The sequence below is a fragment of the Amblyomma maculatum genome, chromosome 6 (assembly GCF_055883805.1).
Source record: "Amblyomma maculatum isolate TAMU_Amacu chromosome 6, ASM5588380v1, whole genome shotgun sequence".
Lineage (NCBI taxonomy): Eukaryota > Metazoa > Arthropoda > Arachnida > Ixodida > Ixodidae > Amblyomma > Amblyomma maculatum.
The window spans coordinates 33,399,490-33,412,449 of record NC_139349.1 but is presented as its reverse complement, the minus strand read 5'-3'; the positions used below and the strand labels follow the sequence as shown (position 1 = coordinate 33,412,449).

The 12,960-nt window shown below is 46.0% G+C and overlaps 2 protein-coding genes across 2 annotated transcripts in view; one reads left to right on the top strand and one right to left on the bottom strand.

The window, feature by feature from the left end:
* Positions 1-12,960, top strand: part of LOC146185437 (carnitine O-palmitoyltransferase 1, liver isoform-like) — a 114,101-nt gene that overhangs the window by 34,597 nt on the left and 66,544 nt on the right. The window contains exon 2 of the mRNA XM_084606382.1: positions 12,390-12,546. The gene's annotated coding sequence lies outside the window, so the exon portion shown is untranslated. The remainder of the gene's footprint in view (positions 1-12,389; positions 12,547-12,960) is intronic.
* LOC146185439 (uncharacterized) overlaps positions 1-12,960 on the bottom strand; it is a 74,129-nt gene that overhangs the window by 49,501 nt on the left and 11,668 nt on the right. The window lies entirely within an intron of this gene.

Sequence of the window (12,960 nt, the reverse complement as noted above, 5' to 3'; positions counted from 1 at the left end):
TTTGCGCCTCCATCGAAAAGCAGCCGCCGAGGCCGGGATTCGATTCCGCATTCTTGGGCACAGTAGTCTACTTCCCTAACCCGCTGCACTACTGTGGTGTGCCTTAACGAAATCACTGTAGACTTAACATACTGTTGTACATTGCTCATTTGCCCCCCCCCCCCCCCCCCCGCCTTTTCCTTATTTTCTTATAAAATTTTGTTTTAGTCTTTGTCACTTTAGAGTTGAGCCACTTTCCTGCAACACTGCAACATTATTGCAGTGCAACATTATTTGCATACATTTTATTTTTATTTTTAACTTTTCCATTTTAATTTTTGAGTCATCGATAATTCATCTATAAATAATGGCTTCAGTATTAACCACCCAGCACACCCCCCTTCGATCAGCTACACGTCACCATTTTTCCTGCCACGTCTAAACAGTCGACAGCCTCCAAGGCATACAAGGCACTGTTCAGTTACCTGACAGCCGTCGGCTTGAGTGACGAATTGTGACTGTGCTCCAGGCCCCTTTTCTCTTCCCCTCTTTAATCCTTTCATTCCTTTACCCCAGTGTAGGGTAGCCAACCGGAAGCCTTTCTGGTTAACCTCCCTGCCTTTTATCATTAAAAAAAAAAGTAAAAATCAGAATGCCCAGACAATACAGGGCGAATTTTTTTCATCTGTACACTTCATAAAAGGTGCCAATCATACATTCTTTTTTATCATCATGTGCATGCGATTTTTATCACCCGATCGCTGTGTCGTTTGCAGCCTTTTGATGCATTTTTTTCGGTACCTGTGCGTTCAATTGTAACGGTACGCTGTTAGATTGTTACGCTTGGTTATAATGGAAGGTCTGTTGACCTGTTCGTGCGCCTCAGCATGAGCGGCCTTGCGTTTGAACAAAGGGCTGACGCCTAGCTCTGCAAGCCTTTTGTTGCCCCCTGATGGGACTCGGGAGCGACATTGAGCTATGAATCGAAGGTTCCCAGGACTCTTGTCTGCCACATTGATTCCGTGGCGCAATGCCGACGCTGTGTTCACGTCCTCGACGTTTTGTTCGCGGTCCTCGGCATCTGTAACGTTGATGTTGGAATGACTGATATGATATGGTGCTGTAGCGAAGAGTTGCACCTTGGCGACCGTGTTAGGACACTAGTTGCACGAGATAATGCGCTGCTTATATATACTGATAATTTATTATTCTCAGCAGTGCTATTTGTTTTTCTACTTAAGAAAAACCGGCGTGTGAGCAGCCATTAGCTCGTCAATTTCTTTTTCTTTTTAGATAATAGAAGTAAGCTTCGTTGATGTTTGAATTATTGTGGGAAAGGAATTCTCTTGTTTCTTTTGGGAAGGTAGCAGCATCTACCCTCCAAGAAATAACCCTTCGATCTGTACTATTTTCATACCTTGATTACTTAACAAGTCAGTGCAGTAGAGAGCTATTTTTATAATACTTGCCGAATAGAACTGAGGTGGGCTATTTGGTTCGTGTCAACGAAACAGGAATGAAACAGCCCTTACAAGCGAGACAGAAGAGGAGTGTCGCGCCTGTGTCTCTTCTGTTCTGTCCCGTCTCTAAGAGCTATTTCATTCTTATTTCGTTGACAACATTTACCAGCCTTTCCAGAAGTACCACAATCAATAAATAATTAATTAGATCAAGAACTAATCCTCCAGCTGCCAGTGCAGCGGACATTCTCTCACTTACAGAAAAATTTGCAGTTTTCCCTACAGTGCACGCTGTTAGATATGCGGGGTTATATGTACAGATTTGCGCATCTAACTCCGGAGCGACAAGCGAAGGCGCGCGAGTCCAGAGTGAACAGGCGACGCGAGCTCTAGCGCGGTACGCCGGAGGGGTAATTTCGTGCATAAATGAGGCCTTAAAGAAGTACGAAAGATTTTTTTTATCTTATTTGCTACAACAGCGCTCAAAGGAATTCTCCTGGGACCACGTTTAATAGCTTCCCGACCCGACAGCAGGAATGACGCCTACGTAGTAACTAGTCAATTTACTGATAGACATTCTCAATTTCTCTTTTCTGTGCAAGGTCGTGGGAAAACAAATTTGGCTATTTACGCCAATTTCTAAATTACATTCTTTGAGACGATGTTTTCTTCGGTAATTTTTTTTTAACGAAAAGAGTCAGTTGCCCTTGAAATGCAGAGGCTGTGTAAATGATTTGCAGTGGCCACACGCACGCAGTCGTTTTTTTGGACAGCGCTTGGATGCGTGCGCGCAAGCGACGAGAACTAGCTTGTGTAAATAATGTATGCAAAGCTCCCCCTGTCCTTTGTTGCTATCGCTTCCCCCTGTATTTCTCGCAAGCGCTTCTCTCTCCCTGTCCTTTTTCTTTCCACCGGCCGCACCTCGGAAGGTTATTTCCGCGGCCGGCAACATTATTTTCTTCTTTTAATTTTCTTTTAATAAACCCTCACCACTCACCCAGCGCACGGGGACCGAGGCGCCGGTCAAACCAAAGTTGGTCAAACCACCCTTGGAATTATTTATCTGTCACTGCCTACGTTGGCAGCATGGTGTACATTGTATCTTTGGTACCAGTGTACAATTCTGGTACAATCATGGACAAGGTGTGGGATGTGGGTTCATAGAAGATAATTATTTTTGTGCGGGCGAGGAAGACGGGGGAATAAAAATGTATTGAAATACGAAGGGGGCATGAGCGCTACATTCACTGGAGAGTTATTACAGACTAACTAGCGAGACAACACAGATTTAAACCGGATACCCCATCGCGTAACGTTTTGTCTACGAGTGTACCTTTTCGATAACTTTCCTTTTCGAACCCACCAGCGTCGTTCTGGTGTTCTGCTAGTTTCCGAAAAAAAAATTCCAGTGTCCTCTCCAAAATATAACCTTTTAGTTCTAAACTCACGTTTGAGAGTGTTGCCACCTGGTGTTCCTGATGTTGTTAGCTGGCGCCTTGAAGAAGAGGACACTGAAGTCGGCTCGTGCGCTGTGTACGGAACTTTGCTTGCTCCTAGCCCTGTCGTTCACTTGCCCTGTTGTCCGCGACAATACATACATATATATATATATATATATATATATATATATATATATATATATATATATATATATATATATATATATATATATATATATATATATATATGCTTATAAAATTATTCAAGCCTTGAACGACGCTCACCCTTCAACCAAATATTCGCACCACTATTCGTGCTCCACGATGAATTTTCTTGACCTTACAGTCACGGTCTCTCACAGTAGGCTCGTTACCGTTACCAAGCTCTACCGGAAGCCCACGAGCAGCCACACGAGGCACTAAATATGCGGTCCCCTACAGCCAGGCACATGCGCATCTGTTCTAGAAACGATGACTTCACATCCAACTGTGTAGAACGCAAACACGCGCTGCTGCGTCAAAAATACCCTGCACAAATAATTGGCGATTCCATAGACAGAGCAGCCAAACACAATTGCGAAGAGAGTCTTCGTGGATTGAATGGGGCTACCCAGAAATCTAATGTCACGAACCTTATTTTAACACACTCTGTCTCTGTTCCAAATGTCTCGCACATTCTAGCCAAACACTACAACATACTCGAGCAGAGTGAACGCTGCAATTTTTTTTTTTTTTTTTTTTTTTTTTTTGCAGAGCCACCACGGGTTGTGTACCGATGAAACAGAAGTCCTCGGGACATTTTAACGTCCTCAAAAATCATCATTCCTAAGACCGCGGGCTGTTCACCTTACAATAAGCCTTGTTATCAGGTCTGCGTCCAAATGACCGCATCAACCACCGCTGTCAGCAGTCTACAAATTTTCCATAAAATCAAGGGTAACTTCAACTGTGACAGCCTAAATTTGCTATATCTCCTTGAGCGCTCAACATGTCAGCTGCTATGCTTCAGAATAAGATTTAATAATCATCGCACACACGCCAAGTCACTCCCTAATCTCCCCTTATCGAGGCATGTTAATATTCCCTGTCACGAATTCAATAACTTAAAGGTAACCATCCTGGAACCAAACTTATCCACACACCATGACAGAGAAGTGCAGAGTCGTATCTTACCTATAAATTCAAATCAGCTTAAACTCCCATATCTACCTATAGTTAAGAATTCCTAATTGGGTTCATAAAATCGCACCCGCACATCAACCGCAGATAACAACTCCAGAATATTTCACTTTTCTCTCTTTTTTTTCTTTCTTTTCTTCAGCCTACTTTATTTATTTGATTTACTTTCTTCCCTCGGCATTCTAGTTCTTCGAACTCACTTCTCAGAGTAGAATTCATTTTTTTTCCCCCTGACTCCTGTCTGTCTTGCGCCACGTGTCGTAGTGACTGGAAACTGTCGGGGCACTGCACCTGGAGGCACGTCAATTGTGTGCAGCGCAAGTGTGGGGGAGAAAGGGCGCTGGGCACACTTCCACAATCTGGTGTCTGCCTGACGGCTTTGTCCTGCTGGGGTACTTTTTTGAGGGGTCCGAGGTCCGCACGGACTTTACTATACTGCTTTTTCTTGCGCTGCTCATCTTTTGTTAAGAATTTCGGACCCCTGTGCAACTCATGCTTGACTGGCTGGTCTCTGTGTTTACGCGCGCGCGTGTGTGTGTGTGTGTGTGTGTGTGTGTGTGTGTGTGTGTGTGTGTGTGTGTGTGTGTGTGTGTGTGTGTGTGTGTGTGTGTGTGTGTGTGTGTGTGTGTGTGTGTGTGTGTGTTTGTGTGTGTGTGTGTGTGTGTGTGTGTGTGTGTGTGTGTGTGTGTGTGTGTGTGTGTGTGTGTGTGTGTGTGTGTGTGTGTGTGTGTGTGTGTGTGTGTGTGTGTGTGTGTGTGTGTGTGTGTGTGTGTGTGTGTGTGTGTGCGTGCGTAAAAACCTAAGTCAGCTAGGCTATAGTTCGAGACGCTGCTGTGTCAGTTTAGGAAGAGCCGCCCCAGTCTTCTCTGTGAGCGCTCTAGAAATGCAAGGAAGACTTGAGCGTTGTCACGGCGAAACTACCATGCGTCGTGAGGAATGCGACGTTAGAGTGGATATGAAGGTTTAGTAGCTTTGCTACACGAAACAGGTATCCTACGCTGTGGACCGCTCGAAAGTCGGTGTTGCTGAAAAATATTTCCGTGCATCCAAGAATTATTTGGAAGTTTAAAATAAATTAAAAATTTTGTATAGAAATTTTTTTTTCCTAAATTGGGCATAAATGTTGGGCATATATGAGTGAACTTATCGCTCCACCTCGTTGGGAACGCCAGCACGCACTGTTGGAGGCTGGGGATGGAGACTTGATCTAAAACTCTCCAACAGCGGAATCAGTGCTGCCAGACAACGGCCCTTGTGGCCACCATGCATGCACCACTCGTTTTGCTGCTCCGGACTCAAAGGCTGCAGCAGAGGAGACCGGAAAAGAGAGGCGAGATAGCCGATTTGTCACCACTACCTGTGTACAAAATGTATTGCCAGCCCGCTGGTCGCATCTGGGGTGCTTAAGATATTCTTATTTTCCTTGCTTATTTATTACTTTAAACCACTACCACCATCACCAGTGGCTTTTCATTAAATTTTCCTCTTTTTTTTTTTTTGTTTAAAAGGCATGCACCAAAGGCTGCCACTGTCGAAGCTACCACTCAGTACTTCCACTTGCGCCGACTTGGAACTTGATGAGGGGTGTCATTAATTCATATAATGCGCTTGTGCGGATATGGGCAGCTTATTGCACTACGCAACGTCGCGTGGGCGTAGCCGCAGCATGTTGGGCGCCTCTGCCAGCAATGCTGAATAGCAGCAGGCTTTCGAGTGTTGGGAGGTATGTATACGGTTCGTCAGAAATGCGGCGTTGTCTCTCGTACAGGTGACTGCAGCTTTCGTTGGATGGCGCATTGCCAACTCCGATTGTATGCTAATGATCGGGGCAGACGTGCTGAGAGCGCGACTAACGTCTTTGGCATGGGCGGCGCATGTGGTGAATGCCGGCGGGAACGAGCGCAGTTATCCATTTGAGCGTGTTTGCGTTTCGTCCTCGACTGGTGTGTTTACTAAACACCATTATAAAGGCCTTCCTGAGCGGGTACACTGGGGCAAGGCGGTGTGTTGTACCGAATTTACATAAAGATGGTAAATAAAATCAAGGAAGCAGCTCTCTCGTGTTGCATGGTCATTGCCGTATTACGTGCTATGTAGAGTGATGTGAAACGGCCAGCACGATATTATCGCTCCAGATAAGGTGCGAAACAAGATGCTTTATCGGTTTTGCTGAGCAGCATGTTTCGTCTTGTGGAGTAGCCAAAGAGTGTGAAATTATCTCGGAAAAGCTACCTTGTGAAATTATGCATAGATAAATAAGTGATAAAGGGCGAGAAATAAATTCGTACTATAATGATAAGCATACATTTAACAAGATATGTGGCGCCCCTGCTAGCATGGCTTTTAGCAAAGGAAGTATTTAACACACCTACACACAGCTGCATACATTATTTATTTATTTATTCTCGTACTTATACAGCGCCCAAATGGGCATTATCGTAGGGGGTAAACATATATATTGTGTGCAGTGCAAAATGAACATACAATAAGCAATAACAGTAAGAAAATAAACAACATATTCAGATTGAAAAAAGTGGATTAACACTGGAAACAAAAAAATGCAAAAAAAAATCGTACGACTTCAATACTGCAATGTGGGCAAGAATGCTACAGACGTTCGGAGAACGTATTTCCATTGAGGAGAAATGATTTCTAGGTCATCATCAGCAGAAGCAGCATCTGCAAGACAAATATAGATTTCCCAAGTCTCTCCAATTAACTTGCGCCTGTGCTAGCTGCCTCCATTTGATCTCTGCAAGCTCCCTAGTCTCATCCACCTGCCCATTTCTTCCGGATTTCGGTCAAAATATAATTATCTAGTGTTTGTCACCTCACCCTCAAGCAGTGCCTGTGAATTCGACAGATTGTTTAGGTAAACACACACACACACACACACACACACACACACACACACACACACACACACACACACACACACACACACACACACACACACACACACACACACACACACACACACACACACACACACACACACACACACACACACACACACACACACACACACACACACACACACACACACACACACACACACACACACACACACACACACACACACACACACACACACACACACACACACACACACACACACACACACACACACACACACACACACACACACACACACACACACACACACACACACACACACACACACACACACACACACACACACACACACACACACACACACACACACACACACACACACACACACACACACACACACACACACACACACACGCGCGCACGCACGCACGGCGCCATATATGTCTATTCCAGGGACGGGCTCCTCGTGGAGACTTGTACTTTCATGCACTATCCGACGAAATGTCCTCCTGCGGCCGCCGTATGGGCTAAGCTGGGCGTTTGGTCAACTAATTGACAGGTCACCTAGGCTTCTAGCTGGTGTACGTCTCCTCGTTGAAACGTACTACAAATGATAGGGCCATTCAGTGAGGGTGCGGTCAAAGCCGTAGAATACTTATGTAAGGATAGAGAAGCTCTTTCAGTGCACCTGCTTGGACCTTGAGAAGAATTCACTTTTGTCGTGTTAATAGAGGCCGCTCTGCATGCAGTGGCCAAAGCTGGCAATAAGGAAATTTATGGAAAGAGGCATTTAATCAAAAAGCATATATGCATATAATTTCTCCAGGTTATAGCTGATCAATAGGGGCGTCATGATTTGAAGCTAAAGCTCAGCGACGTCAGTGGTAGGATGGTGTCCATAAGGAAGGAGTCCGGAGCCGAGACCTTTGCCCACGACCGCCGGAGGGAGGTCTGCGACCTTGTCCCCGCAGCGAGGTTGCCGGAAACATCGCGCGCGACAAACTGTGCGAAGCGCAACGGCCGCGCGATCGGCGGGCGCGCGCCGCTGTCCCTGGTGCATGCATACACTTGCACACGCACAGCGCACAAACGGGTTCGACCAGTCAAGGGCGGTAGCATAATGTCATACCCCTCCCTTACCTCTTTCACCACCACCGCAGGTCTCTCGTAAGCCTCTGGAGTGGAAGGGGGGAGGGGAAGAGGAAAAGTGCTGCAGCAAAATTACCTGAACAGAAACTCGTGGTCACTTTCGCGTACGATGGTGCATAAAGTGCCTGTAGGTTGGCAGCTAGCGCCGTCATGACTGCATGTCAGTGCTCGCGCTGTGCAGCTTTCGGGGCAGATGCAATGCACCTGCTGTTCGGTTTACAAAGGAAGTTAGAAGATTACGCCAACCCCCCCCCCCCCCCCCCCCCCCCCTTTTTTTTTTTTTTTCAATATAGCTCGGAGTTGTGGCCTGAAGGGTTCTCGGTGTGGAGAGGAAGCATAATAGGGCGTAATCTGAGAGAATCGTGATAGACAGCGTAGGGGAGAGAGGAAGAAAAAGAGAGATGGCTTTTTTCAGTGTTGGCATATAACAGATGTACACTCCTAGGACATGTCAGTGCTGGAAGAGGATCAGCCAGGATTTGACGTATTCTTGGCAACAGAGGAACGTACTTGCATCGAGGTAGGAATGCATTGATGCGTCGCACGACGCGATACGTACTTGGAGGCTAGGGTTACCTCGGAAAGGCAACGTCGTTGTTTGTTCTCTGTCTTGGTGGATTTATATTCAAATATTAACCTTGATCATCGGAGTTTTCGCTACTCATTTTAATCATGAGGGATTACGTATCTGGAATGCCCCCGCAGTTATGAGTTAACAGAGCTTATTGGGTATTGACCTGTTGACATCGTAGCCATCGTCTTGTTAGCTACCATAACTGGGGAGCCAGTAACAGTACGGGAAGCTGTCCACACTCGGTACCTCTATGGTATGCTATGATATCGTACGGTATGGTATTGTTGGTATGGTATGGTATGGTATGGTATGGTATGGTATGGTATGGTATGGTATGGTATGGTATGGTATGGTATGGTATGGTATGGTGCATGGGGGGGGGCATGGGCATGGCATGGTATGGTATGGTATGCGGGGGGGTTGGTATGGTATGGTATGGTATGGTACGGTATGGTGTGGTATGGTATGGTATGGTATGGTATGGTATGGTATGGTATGGTATGGTATGGTATGGTATGGTATGGTATGGCATGGTATGGTATGGTATGGGGTATTGTATGGCGTGGCATGACATGAAACGGCATGGCATATCCCGGTGTGACACGGCATGGCATATATACTATTTAGCGTCGAGAAACTGCGTATGTCTTAAGGACACCAGAGAGGAGGACTCTGGATTCACCTTGATATCCTCAACTTGCACTGACATCGCATGTAGCACACTCACGTGCATGTGCATGTAGCACACTCACGCATGTAGCACACTCACGTGTAGCACACTCACGTGGGTGGAGGCTGCGACACGCAGCCTCCGCCCGGCGGCTGCGTGTCGCAGCCGCCGTGGCTGGGATTTGATTTCATGCCATTGAGTGCAGTAGCTTAAAGCCGTAATCACTTAGACACAGCGCCGAATGGGTCCCTCGAGGCCAGAGCTCAATTAATAGAAAAGCAAAAGGCAACACGAGTAAGGTCGTTCCTTTTCTATTGACAGGAACAATGTTTTTCTACGCAAAAAAACCTCAGTTTGACGTGAATAGGTATATTCGCATCCGCCTCGTTCAAGAACGCTTGACGCGTCGCTTCCTTGAGCAGAGATCACTCTCTTCTTGTTTGTCCTTTAGCGTGAAGGGCGTTGCTGTCACTGTCTTGACGACTAGCGCAGCAACAAGGCGCGGACGTGACAGCGCACGAGGGGCTTGTATAAATCAAAGTCTACCAAGGCCGCCTATTGTAGGGCTCGGCGGCTCTCTAGCTGTTCCTCTGCCTTCCGAGTATCGTATTCGGTGCGTTGTCAGCAACAGAAACTCGGAAGCAGATTCTTGAGAACACTGCACGCGAAAGAGAAACTGGGCTTTGAGTTTTACGCATGCGTATTCAGTATTTAACGCACTGTATACATACCTGTCAGCGCTTTAATATGACTGTAGAGTGTTAATCACGCGACTAGATAAGTGAAAAATAAGAAATATAAAACACAAAAATTACTGCAACATACTCATGTTGTGTCTACTTATTTTCTTTAACAAGTTGCCTAAAATTGAGCTGTAAGCCACTTATCGCTTTTGCATAATCTGAGTCCTTTTCTGAACTTGCACCCAGTAGTCTGACAACAAACTATTTTCAGCCTCCAGTAAATGATCGATAGTGGTGGTGGGTTACTGTTCAGGAGGTGTTAGCATGACTAAGTATGACAGCAACTGCTTCGTTCATGTCTATCAACTGAATTCATTACTTGGTTTGGTTTGGTTTAGATGATAGGGTTCAATGCGCTAAAGCCTACCTTTCTATTGAAAGGTAGGCTTGAAAATCAATATGCAGAAGACTAAGGTAATGTTCAACAGCCTCGGGAAGGAACAGCAGTTTACATTAGGTAGCGAAGTACTGGAAGTAGTAGGCGGATATGTCTACTTAGGACAGGTAGTAACCGCAGATCTGGACCATGAAAAGGAAATAACAAGAAGAACAAGATTGGGATGGAGCGCATTTGGCAAGCACTCGCAGATTATGACTAGCAGCTTACCGGTATCGCTCAAGAGGAAAGTATACAACAGTTGCATCTTACCTGTACTCACCTATGGGGCTAACCGTGGACACGTGGAGGCTAACCAAGAGAGTTCTACTTAAGTTGAGGACAAGGCAGAGGGCTATGGAACGAAAAATGGTAGGGGTAACATTAAAAGATAGGAAGCGTGCAGAGTGGATCTGAGAAATATCTCAAGTTACAGACATTCTAGTGGAAATCAAGAAGAAGAAATGGGCATGGGCAGGACATGTAGTGCGAAGAGCGAACCGATGGTCGCTTAGGATAACAAACTGGATTCCAAGGGAAGGAAAGCGTAGTAGGGGGTTGCAGAAAGTTAGGTGGGCGGATGAGGTTAAGAAGCTCGCAGGGGTCAAGTGGATGCAGCTAGCACAGAACCGGGTGGTGATAATGATGATGATGATGATGATGATGTATAATGCGCTAAAACAGCACCGGTTATGTTATAGACGCCGTAGTGGACGGCTTTGGAAATTTCGACCATCCGGGATTCTTCAACGCGCACTGATATCGCGCAATACAAGAAAGCTTAGCGTTTCGCCTCCTTCGAAACGCGGCCGCCGTGACCGGAATCGAACCGCGTCTCGAGATCAGTATAGTCGTGATCATTGAGCAACAGCGGCAGAGCAGCGAAATCTGCGTTCATGTTACTAACACAGGAATGGTCTTCGCACATTGAGCTTCCGTGCAATTACATTTGTACAGGCTCCTTACAGACGTTATCTGTGAACTATCATGACAGATTTGGTTTCTAAATAAGAAAAAAAAAAATACTCGCATATTTTGTCATAAGCTGTAGTTAGGAGCGCATTAAAGCACTCACCGCCATTGCCTTGTTGCAATCGGTTCTCTTATTCATTCGAGGTTGACTAGTCATCCAATTCGCGTACATAGCGGCAAGTGATTTATTGACCGGTTAGTCGAGAAAGTACGCGCGTTGAGCATGTTGGTGAGCACGTGATTTCAATGCATTGACGTTAGAGGCGCATTATTCTCCAGGAAATTTGGTGTCGGCGTTATCGCCATTCAGAGCGGAAAAATCACGACCAGGCCTCTGCTAGGCGATACGGCGTGTCCCTGATTGGCCAGCCCTGTCCCTGATTGGAAACCACACGACATGGATGAGTTGGCAGAAGCTTCCATCTCAGGCAGCACCTTTCATGGATGGGACGGCGAGATTGGAATCGAACCTTTCGGGATAATCGGATCTTGCACCTTACTCCAGAAGGCCACGCAGACACGTTCGAATCCTTCGGTTGAAGTGAGGCTTCATATCTATGTCGGGTGGTCTTCCTGATAACGCCATATCTGACGACTGTATGCTAATGGCCAGCTTGCGTTTTGATAAGGGACGTCGTATTGACTCCCGGACAAATTATTCCTGAAATATGCTCTCAGCTTCATTGCCTTTCGCACGTACTTCAGCTGCCGGCTTATAGGCGAGTGAAGTGAAGCAGCGAGCAAATATTTCCTCCTTGTCGTGTAGGTCAAAGTCAGAAGTCGGAAGGTTACACAAGCGTTTTTAGGATAAGGCCCTTTTAGCACAATAACTCTCGGGGTGATAACTTTCTGGAGCAAACGCTGATAAAGGTATGGTAGCTTTGTTGCTCCATGCGCTGCCTTTGAATGGTTCATTGCGAACGAACGCAACAAGAAAAGCCATTTCCTGTAGATCAAAGGTTCTCAATTTCTTTTCCTTTTTTATTTTGCAGGAGCTCGGCCTCTCTCGGCCACATCAGATAAGGAGCGGGCCTTTTTCCCGATGGACGCCAGAGGAAGTTGTCTGGGCTGCCAAGTACTGTACAAGCTTGGCGACGTGGAAAGAGAGCGGGCGTAGTTCCAGCACGTGCTAACCGGGTGGTGCGCAATGTGAGCGGACTTCCTGGTTTTATTCCTGAGTAAACAGCCACTGTCGCAGTCTCGATTAACTTGACAAGCGATGGGGGAAGCGATGCCTTAATACCGGGTGACAGCTTAATTCCTTATTTGCTAGCATAGCGAAGGATCTCCGACAAATGATCGAATTAAGCCCCAAAGTTAGTCATCTAAATTTTGAAAACTTTTTGTTTGTTGATCACGATACGGATACACCCGGCGCATTCTTAACAATATTTTAAGCATACAGTGTGTCGTTGTGGCTGGTAATCAGGCTAAGGTGAAATATGAACAAAAATGGCGGTTCCGGTTGTGTCGACCTTGCAGGATACATGAAAGAGTGCTTTCAGACAGCGACAACAAACGGCAACATAAATGTGATATTTCGCCGTCGCTGTAATGTTTAAA